Below are 18,638 nucleotides of genomic sequence, written 5' to 3'. Positions count from 1 at the left end.
GGTCGCACCACAAAAGTATCCATTTGTTGCTGTTTTTCCATGCCCTGCATAGTCGGTACTACTGCTATGTCAAATATTTGCATAAGATCTCGGCCCAAAAGGTTTACTGGGCATTTTGCTGAAACAACAATTTTGCTTTTCTGGGTCATCCCTGAAACAGGGTCAGTTATTGTTATGTTATGGGAGAGTGGCTCCTGATACAGCTGTCCATTAGCTGCTTTCACTAATATGTAATCAAGTGATTCTGGATTTTCTGGTAGTTTGGAAGGATGTATCAAGGTCCGTGAAGCCCCTGAGTCACACAGGAATTTAACTTCCCTCCCTTCTACCAGAAGTGTAACTTCCAGTTTTGTGTCTGCTAAATAGAGCTCTAGGCTCAATAATGCTAATTCCAAAATTTCACTTTCTTCACCATCTGTGATTTCTTGCACTTCCTCTATTTCTTCTATCACATCCTCTACTCCTTCTATCACATTTGCATTTGTCTTTCCTCGGTTACTCCCTTCTAGTGATTCTTGACTACCATATCGTCAGTCCTCACCCTCCTTATCTTCCATGGCTACCTTCTTGTTTTGCTTGCAATCCCTTGCTAAATGTCCCTTCTTTCCACACTTAAAACATTCACCCCTTTTCTTTCTCTCTTCAAACTCTTCTGATCATTTATCAGATTGTTTGTTTCCTTGGGCATTTTTCTTGCCCTTTTTTCCGGACTGTACTACATAAACTTCTGCTCCATCTTCTACAGGAAATACTTGGGCTTTCTTTTTCTTTTTACTGTTAAAATGCCTTTCGGCATGTCTAGCATATTCAAGTATTGACTGTAATCTACTTGTACGATGGTCTACCATGTGCTTTGTAATAAAGCTGCTTATAGGCAAAATACTGCCTTTCAAAAATGCATTCTTTAGCTGCTGCTCATATGGAAAATCATGTGTTTGATCTTCAGGTACCTGCATTCCACAATGGTTATTAAAACACTCTAATAATCTAGCGTAATATCTGTCAACAGTTTCACCTTCCTGTTGAATGCATTGATTAATGCAAGTCCAGTCTGCCCTAGGCTTCCATTTCTCAGAGATTCGGTCTGTTAGACCTTTCACTCTGTTATCCAGTTCTGCGTTGCTATGTGGGAGAGGCTTGTGTTCTGCGTCACGGGGATTCCAGTTGCCACTGATCATATGCCAATCTGGACCTACGATTTGTCTAACTACTTTTTCTACTTCTTCTCCATTTAAATGATAACTTAACCTCATGCCCTGTAAGTCTTCTAAGAATTTTCTAAAATTAACTTTTGGATGGGGAATTCCCTCTGTGGCTTTCCGGATGTCTTCCGGTGTCCACGGTCTATATACTAGGAGAGTCGGGTCCTGGCCTGCCTGTCCTGCCTGAGGATTTGGTACTTCTATGAGTGGACATATCTCTTCTTCACTCATACCTCTTGAATTTATTTGATATAACTCAGTATCCCCTCTTAAGTTACGTGTTCGAGACCTAGTCTCGATGGGATCTCTGACATACAGTCTTGGCTTCTCAGTGGCAGCTGGGTATAGCGGAGGTGGACCAGGTTGTCCACTCGCTTCATATTCTGCTGCAGGAAGCAGAGGGGGTGGAGGGGCTGATGCTATTACCAAATTATTGTCTTCTTTATCTAGAAACATAGCTTTTGTATTATTACTTTTTTGTTCCCTACGGTTTGCTTCCTCAATCCACCTGTGTGCCTGAGGAATGCCCAATTGACGTTGCTTTTTTACCTGACCTTTTGCATCAGTTTTAAGCTGTTTTGGCAAGTTTAATAAGTGAGGATTTTTCTAATTTGCCATCAAATTTATATTTATTAACCCATTTTGTATAGTATCTAACATTGTCGGCACGTTTTAATTGCATATATTTTGCATCTTCGGTTAGCGGTGGGTCTTGGGAACTTTTTGTGCACTTATTACCTACATTGTTCTAACTGTTAAAAAATGTTACGTAACCCTTCATATTTTCACGTGGTACCACGATTTTCTGTTTCACAGTTTATCTAGAATAACTGTCTTACCAATTCTGTTTCCCTGATCTATGACAAGACTGCAATCTTTCTGTCCCTGACTTGTACAAAACAAATCTCCTGACAGATGATTCAAATTAAGCCCCTGATCTAAAACAGAAAAAAGGTAAATCTTACCTTACCTGAGCCTCCGTGATTGACCGTCTCTGGTTCGTATGCTAACTCGTCCTCCAGTTGCAGATCAGAAAAGTGGCTGGCCTCTTTTGAATGACAATTCAGTTGGAGGTCTTTCAAAGCAGAAGAACCAATGTGGTCTCTTCCCCGTATGGTTTTATGCCACCTGGCCCATCTGACCTGAGGCGAAGTGAGAGTTTCCAGTCCGGAGGACCAATCTGTCAAAGGAAAAATAACTTCAAAAAGATCAACACACAACAGGTTCAGGTTAAGGCACTTTAATCTTGCAGCAAGGAGACAAAAACGTGCTAATACAGAGTTTGTCTAATTAGAATCAGGAAGTGAAGCTATTCTTATACATTTCTTACAAGACATTGCCCACCAAGCTGACGTAATAAATCACAAGTTCTTTCAATATTATTTCACAGCAGCTGTTTGTCCATGATTTTCTGCTGGCATATCAGGTTTACAAAAAAACTTCCTAAGAAAAACAATGTGGCCTTGATGACCACCGGTCAGATACAACTTCTCACTATGCAATGTTACCATTCAAGGTACTATGGCTAATTCGGGCACAAAGCAAGTACAGATTACAGTTTATTTCTTCAAGCAGTCTTTGTTTGATGTATCTCTTCTTTTCTGCAGCTGTGCATGTTCTCATAACACAAACAGAGCTGATTGTTCCTATTCAATCATATTATAGAAAACAGTATTGTTCTATTCATTCACTATTCATTCATTTTCCTGACCTAGTAGATAATCACCTGCTTCTCAGTAAATTTCCAAAAAGCATAAACATGAATTTTGCTGTGCTAGCAAATACTAGATCAGAGAGCATCTTGCAATTTTCAGAAAGCATACTGCAGTTTGAAAAAGCATCTTATTATTTCATACAGAATTAAGCTGTACATAAAATAGAATGAAATGTGTTAAATCTTTTAGCTTCTAATAAGCACTAAACATATACATTAATACATATTTTTCTAACAACCTATATCAAACCAATTGGGGGATAGAGGCAATAGGCAAGTTATTGGGTGAAGGAACACAAACCTCCTTTATTATTAGCTTGTTGGAATTTTGCTTTACACATAATTATTTTGAATTTGAAAAGAGATTCTTTCTACAGAAGGACGGCACTGCGATGGGCGCCACCTTTGCTCCATCATATGCCATTATTTTTATGGGTTATTTTGAAAACCTGTTTGTGTATTCTAAGAGTTTTTTCCACAATAAGCTGGTCAAATACAAAAGATTCATTGATGATCTTTTATTTTTGTGTAAGGTTGACCCCAAAGAATTTGAAGAGTTTATCTATAACTTAAGGATTAATCCATGTGGGTTGGATTTCACTTTTATTCTAGGTGGAAATAGGATTCAATATTTGGACATGGAATTTTATGTTTGGTCTGATGGAAGAATACAACATAGACCCTTTCATAAGATTAGAGCGGTTAATAATTTTTTACATGCATCTAGCATGCATAGTTCCCATCTTATTGAATCACTGCCAGTTGGGGAATTTAAATAGAGTGCAGATAATACTTCAGAATATGATAATTTAAGAGTGGAATTCAACCGAGTATATGAGAAATTATGTGTTAGAGGGTATTCCCGTGAAATGGTAAAGGCAGCTAGAGACAAAGTGGAAAAAGATTTGGGGTTAATTCATCATGATGGAAGTTTTTTTTACAAATACAAGAAAGTATAAAAACAGGAGCAAGAGAATTTTGGAATATGAAGCAGCTGAAGAGGAAGATAAAATCTTTTTTGTTAACAGGTTTTCAGCTTTTTCTCCCATCTTAAGGAAATTGGTGATGGCATTGTGGCCAATTATTAGCAGGGATGATAGTTTAAGGAATATCATCCCTAAGAAAGTTTTTTTTCTTATGGTAGGTTCCAGAATTTAAAAGAGCTTGTAAGAAATAGGGGCAGAAGGAAAAAGGCGGTCAATGCAGCTGCATATGCCTGTGGTAGATGCAAAGTATGTGATAAAATCAGAAATTTGGATGGTACCGGGATCAATGGCATTTTATATAATGCCATTGATCATTTTGACTGTAATTCGTTTGGGATAATTTATGCCATTGGATGCAGTTGTCCAGTACAAAAGTGGTATTTGGGACAAACCAATCGTAAGGTCAAATTAAGAATCCTAGAACATCTAGGTGATATTAGAAATTCAAGGTTGGATAGTCCAGTGGCTTGTCATTTTCATGAGAAGCATGGAGGTTTGATGAAGGATTTAATTTTTAGTGTTATAGCCAAACCTTATGGGGTGGGGGTGGGGGGGCAAATAACAATTTTCAAAGGAGGTTATTAAATATGGAATCAAAGTATATTATTAATTTCAATACTCTCTACCCCAATGGTATGAATTTAGAAGCATGAAAAGAATTATGTATGTTTTAATAGAATTATTTATGGTATAAATTAATCATGCAAGTAGTTGTATATGTAATAAAATATAGTATAAGGTATAAATGTCTTTTGAAAATGTGACTTTAAATTTTGGAAAAATGTTAATTGAATTCAATTAAATACTTAACATTAGGTGGTTCAAATAGGACTGTGTTTGTGAATGTAAATTATTCCATGTGAAGGCGAAGGCCGAGGTACCAGAATCAATAAAGCATTTTATTTGTTTCCAGTCCGTGCTGTTATTTCCGTTATTTGGTGGTTTTCAGTTTAAATTTTCTTTGTGGCTGTTTAGCAGTTTGTATCGGTGTTAATTACTCATTGAGTCACATCCCTCCCCAGTGCTGACTCCACTTTCTGATGCAGGATCCAGTGGTGACAGTTACCAAGGTGGCAAGTAATCTCCCTCTAAGTATAAAGTGTCAGAGACTGCAACTTCCAACACCCAATACTATCCCCAACCTGGTATTCTCCTGGTATTCTCCTCCATTTCATGTCCATGTCGAGTCTTGTTTGTGTACATGCCTCCCCTCAGCATTGTCTTCCCTCAGTGTGTTGGATGTCTCCTTCACTATTGTGTTTTCCTTCCTTTATGTTATCCCATGGCTTGTCAGTTACGTATGTCTTTCCATGGTAACGAAACTGCCCTTCTTACCAACATCTTAATATCCCTGGCTTCCTTCCTCAACTTTCCCTTCTTTTAAAATAAAAATAAATAAATAAAATGACAACTGCCACATAAAAAATGCTACTACCTACTTTCCTCAGTTTTCCAGATATTTGACAAATGCAGAAAATGATTGGCTGCTATTGTTTGATGTGTTTATCTTAAACAGTGCAATTTTCTGATACTTCATTGATGATTGAAGTCATTATATAATCACAACTATTGCTGAATTTCTCCAGAATTATTGAGCAAAGAAATTGAGAGGTATGCTACTATCTCAGATCCATCCTGTTCAATCCTTATTTGCTCACCTTGACTTCTACCCTCTGTTTTGTTGCTATTTTCATGTATGTTCTATACTCCCATTTCCAGCCTTTAATCTGGTCAAAATAGGTAAACAGACTGCATACATGCCTAAAAAAGGGCTTTTATAAAAAAAAATCATCTTTCTGTATTCGTATGTTGAGTGATGGGTCATGGAGAGCAATGTCAATGCGCATGCATAACAAAAGAGATGTAGCACTTTGTCATCTTATGACAAAAATGAAGTTCAGTCCTTGTCACAATCATATGGATTTTGCCATCGATTGTGCAAATGAGCTAAGTGTTGCTGCATGTCATCATGCAAATGTTAAAAGTAAAGGTAACACCTTTAGTCTAACTGCTTTGATGGCTCAGTATACTCCTGAAGTGAGTTGTACTGTCTTAATGCATTGGGCGGAGGGGGGTTCTAATCTCTTGAAGGTTGCATGTTCTTTTACAGTGTTTGGTTTTCAGGCTGAAATTTTGTTACATTGCTTTGATAGGTGTTCATAGGTTCATATGTTCATACTAGGCTATCTGCCCTAGGGCATTTATAAGCCTAGCCAGAGTGTGTTTGGCTTTCGCCACCCATTTTAAATTAATTTTGCTATGCCCTTTTTCGAGGTTAGTATACTGTGCCTCTGTCTAACAGTGACACAGAAGTGATACCCAGGGTAAACCTGCGATCTCCCATCCACTTATCAAGATTCCTCTTGAAGAGAGTCAGTGAGGGACTCTGCCTAACCTGGACTGGGATTTTATTCCAGAGTGAAGGGAGCCTCTGGGTATGCTTTATAACACCGTTTACTCTCTCTCTTTCTGTGGCTCCTGTTACTAATGCACCAGTAGGGCAAATGTTGCTGCAAAAAGGATAGGTTTAAACCCCCTTGAGGCTTGTCTTGCTATTAATATGCAAATGTGCTATATCCCCCTGATTTATGTGTCTTATGATACCTTTCATTATGACTTCTTCCATAGCTCTTCTTGTTAATGCACTGAAATAGAGCATATCACTGCCAAAGGCATGGATTCACATGCCTTAAAGTCTGCCTTTCTTTTTCTTGCTTCCAGTTTGCAGGTGTCCTGCATTCCCCTGATATTTGTGTTATGACATATTTTACTGTGGTTCCCTCTAGCTGATGTGTTGGCATAGAGAATATCACCAATAAAGGCATAAGCTGAAATTCCTTGTGATCTAGCTTTCTTTTTTACTATCAGTGTGTTAATGTGCTGCATTCCTCTGATATGTTTGTTTTATGGCATCATTTACTGTGCTTATAAGGCTTCCCCTGATAGGGAACTGAGGATATACTGCCAATTGGACTGAAGTGATGCGTTAACTTCTCTGAGGGTATCATATTTCCTCTTTGAATAACACTCACATTACAGTACAGGCCCATTGCTCACACTTTGATGTTGTCAGGACTGGTGCAGGTAAGTAGATCATGTTACATTACGGTATCCCTCAGTACTTCTCCTGTTTATGTTTCACATTATTCTTCATTCAACTATTGCCATAACACCTCTGTATTGTGTTTTGCAGCTTGCTTTGATGTGCATCTCTTTTTGAAGTCTTCTGTCATATTGGTGGTTTCTGTTGCTATAAGGAAACATCTGGGTGGGTGGTTGGTATAATGGTTAAAGTGTCTGTCTCACAGACATGAGGTACAGGGTTTGAATCTCACCTTTGAAAGGGAAATTGGCAAGGCTTAAAATAGCCCACAAGGCAGTTAACCTAGAACTTATCTATGAACCTACTCTACACCATCCATGACATTTTCCCTTTTGCGAAACATTTCCCTATGTACAGAGTGCTGCACATTACATCAACATTGTCAGCATAGTTTCTGTGTCTATGTGAGCGGACATGCAACAACTACCAGAGTTGCTTGTGCACATCCAGTGTGTACCTCAGTTGCTCATATTATAAACCACCCACTTGGTACTGTAAGACAGTCTGGCTTCGGTTCTGTACTGTATCCACAATGAGGAGCTGCTCGTCATGCATGATGGCTTGGCTACACACATAGGCAATAACCATTGAGGCTCTTTGCACACACAGTATAAATAGTGCTGCTACTGTGAATGCAGGATTTCTGAATCTATGAGATAATATTTATTTGTTTATGGGATTAAAATCGAAAGAAAAGAATCCAGCTCTTGTTTTAAGAAAAAAAAATATTCCAGTTTGCTTGATTGGTCACTAATAAAATGAAAACAGTGTTAATAGTGATGACAGTGCAACATTAGTTAGCTCCAGAGGGAGAAATGTATAGATGTTTTTCAAAGCTTAGAGAATATTAGGTATAAAATAAAATACCCTCATATCAATTTTTTATATGTTTGAAATCACAAACAAGAACTGCATAAAAATAGCTTTGAGAACTTATCAGAGCATATGTATGATTAAAAGACTGGACATGTCACAAGGATATGAAAAGAAGAATGAGGAATTAAATCCATAGTCGAGTAAAATATATCTTAGTGTGAATCTCAGCATTAAAAGTTTACAACCAAAAGGACAGCTTCATTGTTTACACCAGTCACCAGAATGAGTTAAGTAATGAGACCCCAAATAAACGTTTCTGAAATGTGACATTTTCATAAAATTATGAATCACGCTCTTTTAGTACACTAACATGCATACTGTTGCCTTTATTTTTTATTTATCCCTTGCTGCTTTCATTAACAATGTCATCATGTATCATTCAAATTTCCTTAAAAGATATCAAAAAACTATCATCTATTCAGCAAAAAATTTATATCAGTGCTGAAAATGTTCATTCATAAGGGGTTAATATCTCACAACACTTGGTGTTTGCTCATAGGAAATGTTAAAAACGGGCTGTCATTGATAAGTGATAGTAATGACTCTCTTGCTACCAAGGTGTAAAAAAACGAAGGAGGCAATTTCTCTGAGGCAAATTGTAGACAGGCTCCTCATTATGACAAATGCAATATCACCTTTCCAATTTGGAAACAGCAGTTTCATTTCAGTTTGTTTCTGGATTCTATCAAAACATGATATTCCTAACAGCAATATACAGGCTGCGGTTTTACTTCCATTTATTTGTGCACCCAAAATGTATACTTTATGGTAAGAATAATTTTATGAGTCATCAAAAGTTTTTAAAAGTACTGAAACGGGGTCTAAAGGCATTTTTTTTACTCCATGAGAAGTGATGCATATTTCACAATGTAGTTGTTTGAGCTTTATTATTTCTCTTAATATTTTGTAATCTCTTGAGAGAGAAGAGGCACAAAGAATCATAGCTGCTATTGCAGTGAAGTGACAAGGGTACAGAATCGATTCTCCAGTGCTTCTTAATTAATAATGTCTGACATCATTGCTCACAAGTACATATCTTGTCATTTTTATTAAGGTGATGGATTTTTGTAATAGTTGCTGAGTCTCCAGATGGCTTAAATCTATAATAAAACTTCCCCTGGCTATGTAACATTTAAAGTTTCATCTTTCAGGGAGAACTTGATGTGGTCTATACATTAGTATTAACCTTCTATAAAGTGTATAATGATTGTGATGTAGTGGTGTTGCAATTTCTGGCAAAAGAAACTGCAGTTAGGTTAACATGTAGTCCTGATCATGTGGAGGTCATTAAAGCTAGTTATCTTATGGAGGGTTTTATCTATGCTACATTATTTTGAGATATGGTACTTTCTTTTATTTACCCTGTTTTCAATTTTGTTGTTATGAATGTTCTGTGGTTAGGTAACATATTTTCTAAAAGTGCGTGTTCAGGCTAATTTTAGAGAGCTGTTGTAAGAAACATCAAGCTAATGTGCAAATGGGCAAGAAATTACACTGTGGATTGCATATTATGTAATTCTGTGAATAAGCTATAGCTGGCTTTCAGACAGGATATTTTCAACAGGATGCAACAAAGACTATTGTTATACTTCACTTATTTTCATAAACTTATTTAGACTATTACTCTTTCTAACAGCATGATAACTTTTTTTGGGGGGTCCAGTTTTTAATTTCCAGTAATTTAAGAACATCTATCTCATCATGAAAGTTTGTTTTAAACACTCCAAAGTGAATATTTTCCTTCAGGTATTTATGGCCACTGTAAGAACATTGATATCACTCTCACTGGGTAATCCTTCACAAATGAAGGACTACTTTTAAGTGCACTAGAAATTTGCCCACAAAAGTGAGCCATACAGCTAGAAGCACGTTTTAAACTACTCTGAGGGCAAGGCAGCAGGGAGTCAGTAGATATTTTATAAATAGACAAAGAATGACTACAATTAGTGTACCTCAGTCACTGCAGAGGCACAGTCATATGCAGCGATGAAGAAGCATGACGAAGGCACAGTCATATGCAGCGATGAAGAAGCATGACGAAGACACAGTCATATGCAGCGATGAAGAAGCATGACCGAGTGACCATATATAGAACAGCTATGCTGCTAATGTACTACAGCTGGGTGCCCTTACATTTTGCCAAAGGCCAACAGGGCAACAGAATTTTATCTCAATCTTCTACTAAAAGAAAAACAACAGTGATTTGGGTCCATAATTCTCTCTGTCATTTTTGCCTGCCTTCTGATGATCTGAACTTAATTCAGAATGCATGTCACAGTAACAGAAACAGACAAAGAATATTATGCATACAGGCTATCATGTCACCATCCTAAGCTGAATACATTGCATAGAGGAAGAACCACTGGCACTTTCTGCTTCAAGGCAGGCAAAAATGAGATTCTAGTTGTCTACTGATGTACTATGTTCTTCATCTGTAAATATGTTGTAAGTAATTTCTATGTTAAATTGTTAATCGCTATGTAACCAATGTAACTACTGTCTGTTTATTTTACTGTGGAGCTTTTCTCCCCGGGCCTCCGCTGAAAATGGACCCACGTCCAGTCGGACACTTTTCAAATTTACAAATTCGGTCAACAAATTTAAATAAATAAATAAATACGAATGAAGGGCATTAGAGTAAGATACCTTGCACAGGAAATATACGAATGATGGCTTAAGGACATGCAAGTGTTTTATATATATATATATATATATATATATATATATATATATATATATATATATATATATATATATATATATATATATATGGGTTCATATGACTTGGTCGACTGTTCATTTGGTCGACTGTTTATTTGGTCGACAGTTCATTTGATCGACAAGCATTTGCCCCCTACCCCAATGTTGTGTGACCCTGGAGTTGATATATATAGTTAGGGAGGTGTGGGGGGCACAGCCCACATTGGGGTGGGGGTGAAGCCCCCCACCTAAAATGCTTGTCGATCAAATGAACTGTCGACCAAATAAACATTCGACGAAATGAACAGTCGACCAAGTCATATGGACCCATATATATATATATATATATATATATATATATATATATATATATATATATATATATATATATATATATAGATATATATATATATAGATATATATAAAGTGAAATACCATCCCTGAACAGAAATGTATTATCAGTTGGTCTTTTTACAGTGCATGCATGTGCTAATTCACTGCAGTGTAACTTTGCATTACACTACTGCTCATGTGCATGATGCTTCTGTTAATGTGCATCTCACTACCATGCTGTCCATCAATGTGCATCTCATTTTGTGGCAGCCACTATATGAGGCCATGATGAGGCCACACACACCCCAGTCTATACCCATGGCTTGGATATGACCTCATCAGGCACTGACTCTGGCAGAGTTCCTGCATGGTGCAGTAGGGAGTGCAAACTCTTTCTTCATCTGTTGCACAGAGAACATAGGAAGTACCTTTAGGGGGTCTATGAAGGCTATCTTTACAAATTTGAAGCCTGGTACCAGCCTGCCAGGCAAGAAGTGCAGGCACAAATATGGCAAACCTGTGCAGTTACCACCTGATCTTCTCTTCCAGTGGAAAGAAGAGTGAAGGAAGAGGAAGCTACTTTTTTTGTAAGCATTCTTTTCATGCTTTGGCCTTGTACATCAGGCCCAGCACTTGTAGCTATATTTACCTGCTGTTGTCATGGATATGCTATGATGATCACTATTTTAAGTTTTCCAGCAGCTGGGAAGATAGAGGTTAGGCATGCTCTCCATGTGGTGGGGTGAGTTAAGTATATTGCTAGTAGTAATGTACTAGTTTAGTAAACTGTAACACACTTTATTAATCTGTTATATTTGTGTCTCTGTTTTTTATTGTCATTTTATCTCTTTCTTCAACCTTTTTATCTGCTGTTTATTTGTTATTTTCCCAATTTATTTTCTTTTTCTTTTTCTTCACAATCAGTTATGATGCAGGAAGTGGGGAGATGTACCATACCTCCCACTGAGTCCCCAGCAATTCATAATTTAAACTTAATTCAAATATACCACTGACTTTATTTGTTGATGGAGATCCAAGTTTTTAGTTTGAGTGTTTGTGGATCAACTTGTTCTGTTTTGTGGAGGTGCAGCAGATGTAGGAGAGCTGGGTCTACAAAGTACAAAATAGTAGACATAAATTACTGTGTAGGAGTCTATAACAGACAGAGTATAGCAAGAGAGCTTCAAGCCTGTATTGGTAGGTAAGGGTCTATAGTCTGGTGATCTTTTCATACTAGCAGCATGATGTGCTTGGGCAGATACATACTAAAAGAGGCCCCATATTCTGTAATTAGTCTGTGCATGGCAGAGTGTAGATATTGATAACTTCCTTTGACATGGATGAGGTCCCTTTAGTTATTAATAGAACTAAATGGAAGGATTTCTTTATTACTATGCCCGGGTGATAGTCAAGGATAAGGAGTTGTCTTAAAAAGTGTTTCAGTCTCTGATGACCTTATTAGTCTGTAGTGGGCTGCCATCTCTGCTCTAAGTTCCTGCTGAGATTTGTTTAAAAAGGTGACAATGATACAAATCTTTGCATTCAGTTTAAACTCTTTTCAAATACACCACCGACTTGTGTGGTTTATACTTTACTTTAGTAACACAGGATTGGAGACTAGGCAAACAATACTCAGCTTGCATTAACTGGCAAATTTAGTTAGCTATACACTGAGGTTAGTGGTTTGTTGACCCAAGCAATAGATGCTGAACAGAAAAGGTTCCAGTAGTGAGCCTTGAAGAGCGCCATTAGTCAAATTTTGATTTCTAAGGTGGCACCTACTACTACTTCAACTTTGTAGGTTCTACTTGTCAGACAGTTTTATATAGATTTTACAAAACAAATGATTATATTTAAGACTTTAATGCCTTTAAGGCTGTTTACAATTTGGGAGTGCCATTGGGAGCTGGCATTCTACCAAGGTGGTTTATTTTCATATTCTGTAATATATTTTGTGCTGATTGTGATTGGTTGGTTTTTATGTTATTTCTTGGATGAGATTATAATTCACTGGACTGGCATAAATGACAACTGAGGCTACACTGGGCTGGATCTCTAGTAGTTGCTGAAAGGTTATCATGTAACTTTAAAAGATTTGTCTTTCTGAAGTCCTTGAATTCAGAGGTGTTCATTGTGATGGGCTAGGATGCATTAAACAAGAATGATTACTGATTTATGATCAGATTTGACCACAGATGAGGATATTATTGGAGTAGTACAAATAGGTTCAGTGCTAGTGAAGACACGTTCTAGGAGGTTTTGACCCCAAGTGGACTGCTAAACTACTTGTACAAGAGAGTTAGCATTTACTAAGGCTAGGAATTTTTGGGAATACCGTACCTCTGTATATAGATGTTCCAGTTAGTTGATAAACATTTGAAATTACCCATCAAAAGTGTATTTTTATTTATGAGCAAGTTAGTGAGCACATTTGGAAGTATTGAGTAGTCCTCCTGTTCCATGGACTATATACCCTGTAGCAGACTATGAATTGATAAGTTGTCTTATTTAGGGTAATTTGGACTTCAGTAAGTTCTATTTGTGAGTCATGGGGAATTTTTCTATAGAAATCTGGTTCAAATCCAGAGATGTCTAATTGTTTCAAGTTTGCTTCATTTTATTGTTAATGGGGGGGATTCACTAATCCTCCGTGTAGGATGAACGAAGTCCTACTAGGAGACGGCCGTCTAGGAGTTAGACGTCAGCGCATCATGCATATGCATGAGGGTGCGCTGACTCCACTCCCAGGCTAACACAGAATGTGTAGGAGTGCAGGGGGCATGTCAGACTGCCGAGCAGTCCAAATATCCATGCCCCTGAAAGTGCCTAACTCTGCAAATGTCAGCAGATATGAGTGAGTCTGCTCAAATGTGTATACCCCCAACACTACACTCCCCCACATTAAAAAGCCCTGTACAAATGAAATAAAATGTAAAACAATTTTTTTTATTATTCACCATATAGCTGCCCGTATTTGCGTGTGTGTGCGCGAGTGGGCCCATTGCTTATCTACAGTTATCAGTTTAGACATCGAAGAGGATAATAAACCACTTATATGCAAATTAAGCCAGATAGCCATAGTGTAGTGGTAGAGCCTTCGCACAAAGAGGAGGCTTTCCCGGTTCGAGTTCCACCACTCCCCTTACCATTTTCTGCAGGAAATCCGTGCATAAAAAGAATTCCTGACATTTACCTTTTAAATTATATTAAAATGCTTCGAAATGGCCTATGTAGTAGTGAACGATAATTTAAATATATATAAGAAAGTGAAACGGTCATGCATAACAAAGAATGCATAAGTAACCTATCTTAAGAAATCTGAAGTACTGCTAAGCAATGTTTACCAGTATTAAGCACATTTAAGAATAATTGCCCATAGCTAAGCACTGCTTTAACTAGCGCAAAAGCATTGCATGGAGCTGCGCATCGCACCAACCAGCGAAAACTAAACATGTTTGCGTGGAGATGTGCACCGTGCGAACTAGCACAACGTCAGACAATGTCAGGCAACGTAGAGCAACATCGAGCAAAGTTGGGTAAAGTTGAGCAAAGTCAGCTAAACCCAGCCACACCCCCTACCGGTCAGGCCAGTAGTAAAATAAAAAAGCAGTGACCGGTCTCGAACCCGGGATAGTGTGCACCATAATCACAGTAGTAATCCACTAAGCCATGACAGCATTTGATGTTCATGGACTGTCAACACACATATACATATGAATCAAAGTATACCCAGTGCTAAGCAGGTGTGCACTCAGTTGAGAACTTTCAAATCCAGCCAATCACAAATAAGTGTGGGAAATGAGGCATATTTAAGTGCCATAGGCGGGAATACTCGCCATAACTGGTTGCAGCTCCCATCTGCAGGCAGCAGTGGCTGGTGTTGGAGAGGGCTCTCACTTCTGAGCGCAAAGGTGGGGCATTGAGGAGTCAAGACTGATGGCTTGGCTCCTCATCCATCATCATGATGCTAGACTCCTGCAGGGCCAGTTCTAAGGCACAGAATACAAAGCAGAGGCTTGGAACCATCTCGCACATGAACTCACCAGTGCCACAGGCATCCCTCGGACTAGTGAGCAGGTTAGACATCACCATGCAGACCTGAAGAGACGCAAGAAGGACCTATTGAACCAATGGATACAGGAGGCCCGTGGGATCCAAAATGCCCCACTACTGAGTAGGTAGCCATGGACTGAAGTATGTAAAGATTGCTAGTGTAGTCGATAGTATGGATAGATATATGTCTCAATATCACTTCATTTACTTCATAGCTGCAGGTGTCCGTGCTGCGACTCAGCAAGCCTATGCAGATAAGCTGCTAAGGCTGCGCCACCAGGCAGGTTAGTAATTTTTCTACATGTACTGTTATATAAAATAAGTGAGAGAGCCTGGCTAAAAGTGTCTCAGCCTAATAGTAAAGGTATAATAAGGCTTGAATAACCTGTCTGCATAAACTGTTATGTAAAATAAGTGACAGAGCCTGAAAAAGAGTGTTGTAACCCATTAATAAAGGTATAATAAGTCCTGAATTATCTCTCTGCATGTATTGTTACATAGAATAAGTGAGAGAGACAGAAAAAGAGTGTTGTAAACCATAAATGAAGGTATAATACAGCCTGAATAAGATGTCTGCATGCACTGTAATAACAAATAAATGAGAGAGCCACTAGAAAAGTGTGCAATGTAATTAATAAAGGTATAACACCTGTAGTGTGTCCATGTCACTTTCTTTGAAATGTTGATATACTCTTGCAGTATAGAAATAGTAGTGTTGTATTAAGCGCTGTCAACCCACACTTGGGTAGGCCCATAGAAAGAGTACAAAGGGAGTGCCAGTATCTCTTAAGCATATATACAGTCCTCAACTGTAGGTTCAAGCCTGGCATGTATAGGTAAATCTGGTACATGAATAGCTTGTAGTTGTGTGCACTGGAAATGTCAGCATGCTGCTAGAAATGTAGGGGGCTGTTAAATTATAACTGATAATGTCACCTGAACACATCCAGATATGTAGACATATGAATATAAATAAAATATATAAACATGTAGCAGTAACATCTGCATCCTGGACAGTTTGTATAACAGATCCAGGTCAGGTACATAAGGAACTAGCAAAACACATCCCACAACGTAATGGACATTGCCTAGTGTAATAATACATGTAGGGGATATATACCTGCAGTCAATAGGAATGTAGTGTAAAATATAAGTTCATATAAGTTGCTAATGGAGGTATATTTTTACACCCTACTGTATGTGCATAAACAATGCAATTCCACACCTCAATGGATATGTGTAATCTCATAAAATTTGTTGGGACATATGTCCTATTGGTTTATAAATATCTGCATAACTTTGATGCATGTGCCCTGTTCATACACCACATTCTTGGTGGCTTGTTGCCACCATTCATTCCTGCATGCTGTTGGAATGCCCACTGTCATTCAATATATGCATGTGTTATGCTAGCTGTTCAACTGTTGGAACTCTGATGTGTTGGGTTAATGGGAATATTACTGCATGCTGTTACAACTAATTTGGAATGCTGTTGGCTATATTGTCATTAAATTCACCTAAACACAGAACGTATGGGAAGGCCGGTCCCAGTGGACCCACCTATCCCACCTCAGCTGGCGATGGCACCTGGCACCACCTCCTCCTCCATTGGCCCTGTGCCACCTTCAGGTGGAAGCACTGCAGGGGATGGGGCTCGTCCCCCCCATGCAAACGTGGCCAGAGGAGGGCCACCTGTCACCCTCTGAAGGGTTCAGGCTGTGGTATGTAGGGAGATCCAGCGTTCAGTCGCTGATCCCCTACACAAGCTTGAGGTAAGAGTGGCGCGACTCATGGGTGAACCTGCCCCTCCTACACAGCCCCCAGCACAGCCACCCACTGGGCTTTGAAGGTGCAGTGGTGACTGCCCATGGGTGGGGATCTCAGTTCCACTGTTACCATCTGTGGGCTCATGGGCTTGCGATTTCCAAACAGCCTTCCCCGTCAATTGTGTTCACCCACCCCATGTGTCATATTCCGCCCCTGTATGTGCCTTGTTTGTCTTGTCTGTTTAACTCCCCAACCTACCTCCCAAAACATACCTACTTCCCCTACCCCACATTCCACTCTCACCTGAAAAAAAAAAATGGGCACTCTGCTCCCACAAAAAAATTACGCCCCATACATAGCTGCCCATTTTGCACAGATGTCTGCTGGACACAGAAACTGAAATTCAATTGGCAGTACAACATACTTTGTTGTCCTCACCCATCTGTCAGGGGTGGAAGGTTTCAAAATTCCCTCCAAATTACTAGTATATGCACAGCTGTTGCTGTTAAAGAAATGGGCAGCTATGGACCCTCCCTACACCCGTCCTGCACATCCCGAGCTGTTTTCCCTACTGTCTTTCCCTCTTTGTGCCCCTTTTTCACCACTTTCCTATCTCCCCATTTTCTTTTCTTTCAAAGAAATGAGCACGGGGGTTAGCAGGGGTAAGCACTTTTAAGCAGCAGTAAGTGGGTTTGAGCGAGTGTGCGCATGTGTGCGCGTAGCTAAGTATTGATAAGAATTGCGCAAACCCACGCAAACCTGCTTACAGCTGCTTAAAAGTGCCTTAGTCACCCTGCATATGAGGGGCCTTGTTCGCTCAGCAGCAAAATAAAACACCACTGTCAGTCTCGAACCCCAGACTCACTAGACTGCATGAAGTACCACTAGGCCACAGTAGACATACAGCAGGATGTTGCTGAAATATATATATCATGCATTAGAATGTGTGCATGTAAAGGAAAGATAGGAATGCCATAACACAAAACCTATTCTGTGGAACTTTGCCAGCAGTTGTGGAATTGCATTACATGACTGTGATAACAGAACCAGACATTCTAGCAATACTGTTACAGCAGCACTTCACAACCCCCACACAGTATCATAGCAGGATAATCCCCACCCAAATGTACAAAATACCGGTGTGTTCAAGGTACAGCAAGGATATAGGTAGGCATACTCAGTACTTGAAATGTCCAGTTTCATGAGCATCCTGTGATAATGTCAACAAAATAAAAAGCACAAACAGTGCAGAAGTGAGTACATTAATATCCACAGTATAGCTGTTCCCAAACATTTCATGTGCCAAATGAAAACATTGCAATAACTACATATCTATGGCAGCTAATTGTGGATGTTGTAAAGAAACTCCATACTCCCATGTATCTTGTGTTAGCATTTCTAGGGGTGAGTACAATTCTACACTGTTAACTGTGTACTGGAAGAGGCAACATTCAGGTATGAGTACAACATGCAAATAACTGGCTACACACTTAGTAACAGTTAGAAGAAGTATACCAACCTTCTGAGTTACACAACGGTGTCCACAGCAAACAAGCATGGTCCCCACTCTGGAATTCTGAAAGGGCTATGCCTACCTGACCTAGCAATTTATAGCACTGGGTTGCTATGACAGTGAGTACTGCAAGTACCACACAGCAGGCTGCATGCAATTGCCAAATGGTGGCCACCAATTGGTACAGAGGCCATCACATGCACATGTGCAGATACCTATAAAAGCAGTCTGTACTTTCTGTCCACACATGCAATCATTCCATTGCCAGTACGGAGGGAGGGAGAGAGAGAGAAAAAAAAAAAAAAAAAAAAGAAAAGAAAAAGTGATGTAAAGTTAAGAAATATAACAAAAAGAATATATTGAAAAAAAACAGTATACTGTCAACAGAAAT

This window comes from Protopterus annectens, chromosome 1.part0, assembly GCF_019279795.1.
Source record: "Protopterus annectens isolate FY-2018-M chromosome 1.part0, PAN1.0, whole genome shotgun sequence".
In the NCBI taxonomy this organism is placed as follows: Eukaryota; Metazoa; Chordata; order Ceratodontiformes; family Protopteridae; genus Protopterus; species Protopterus annectens.
This window is presented reverse-complemented; position numbering follows the sequence as displayed.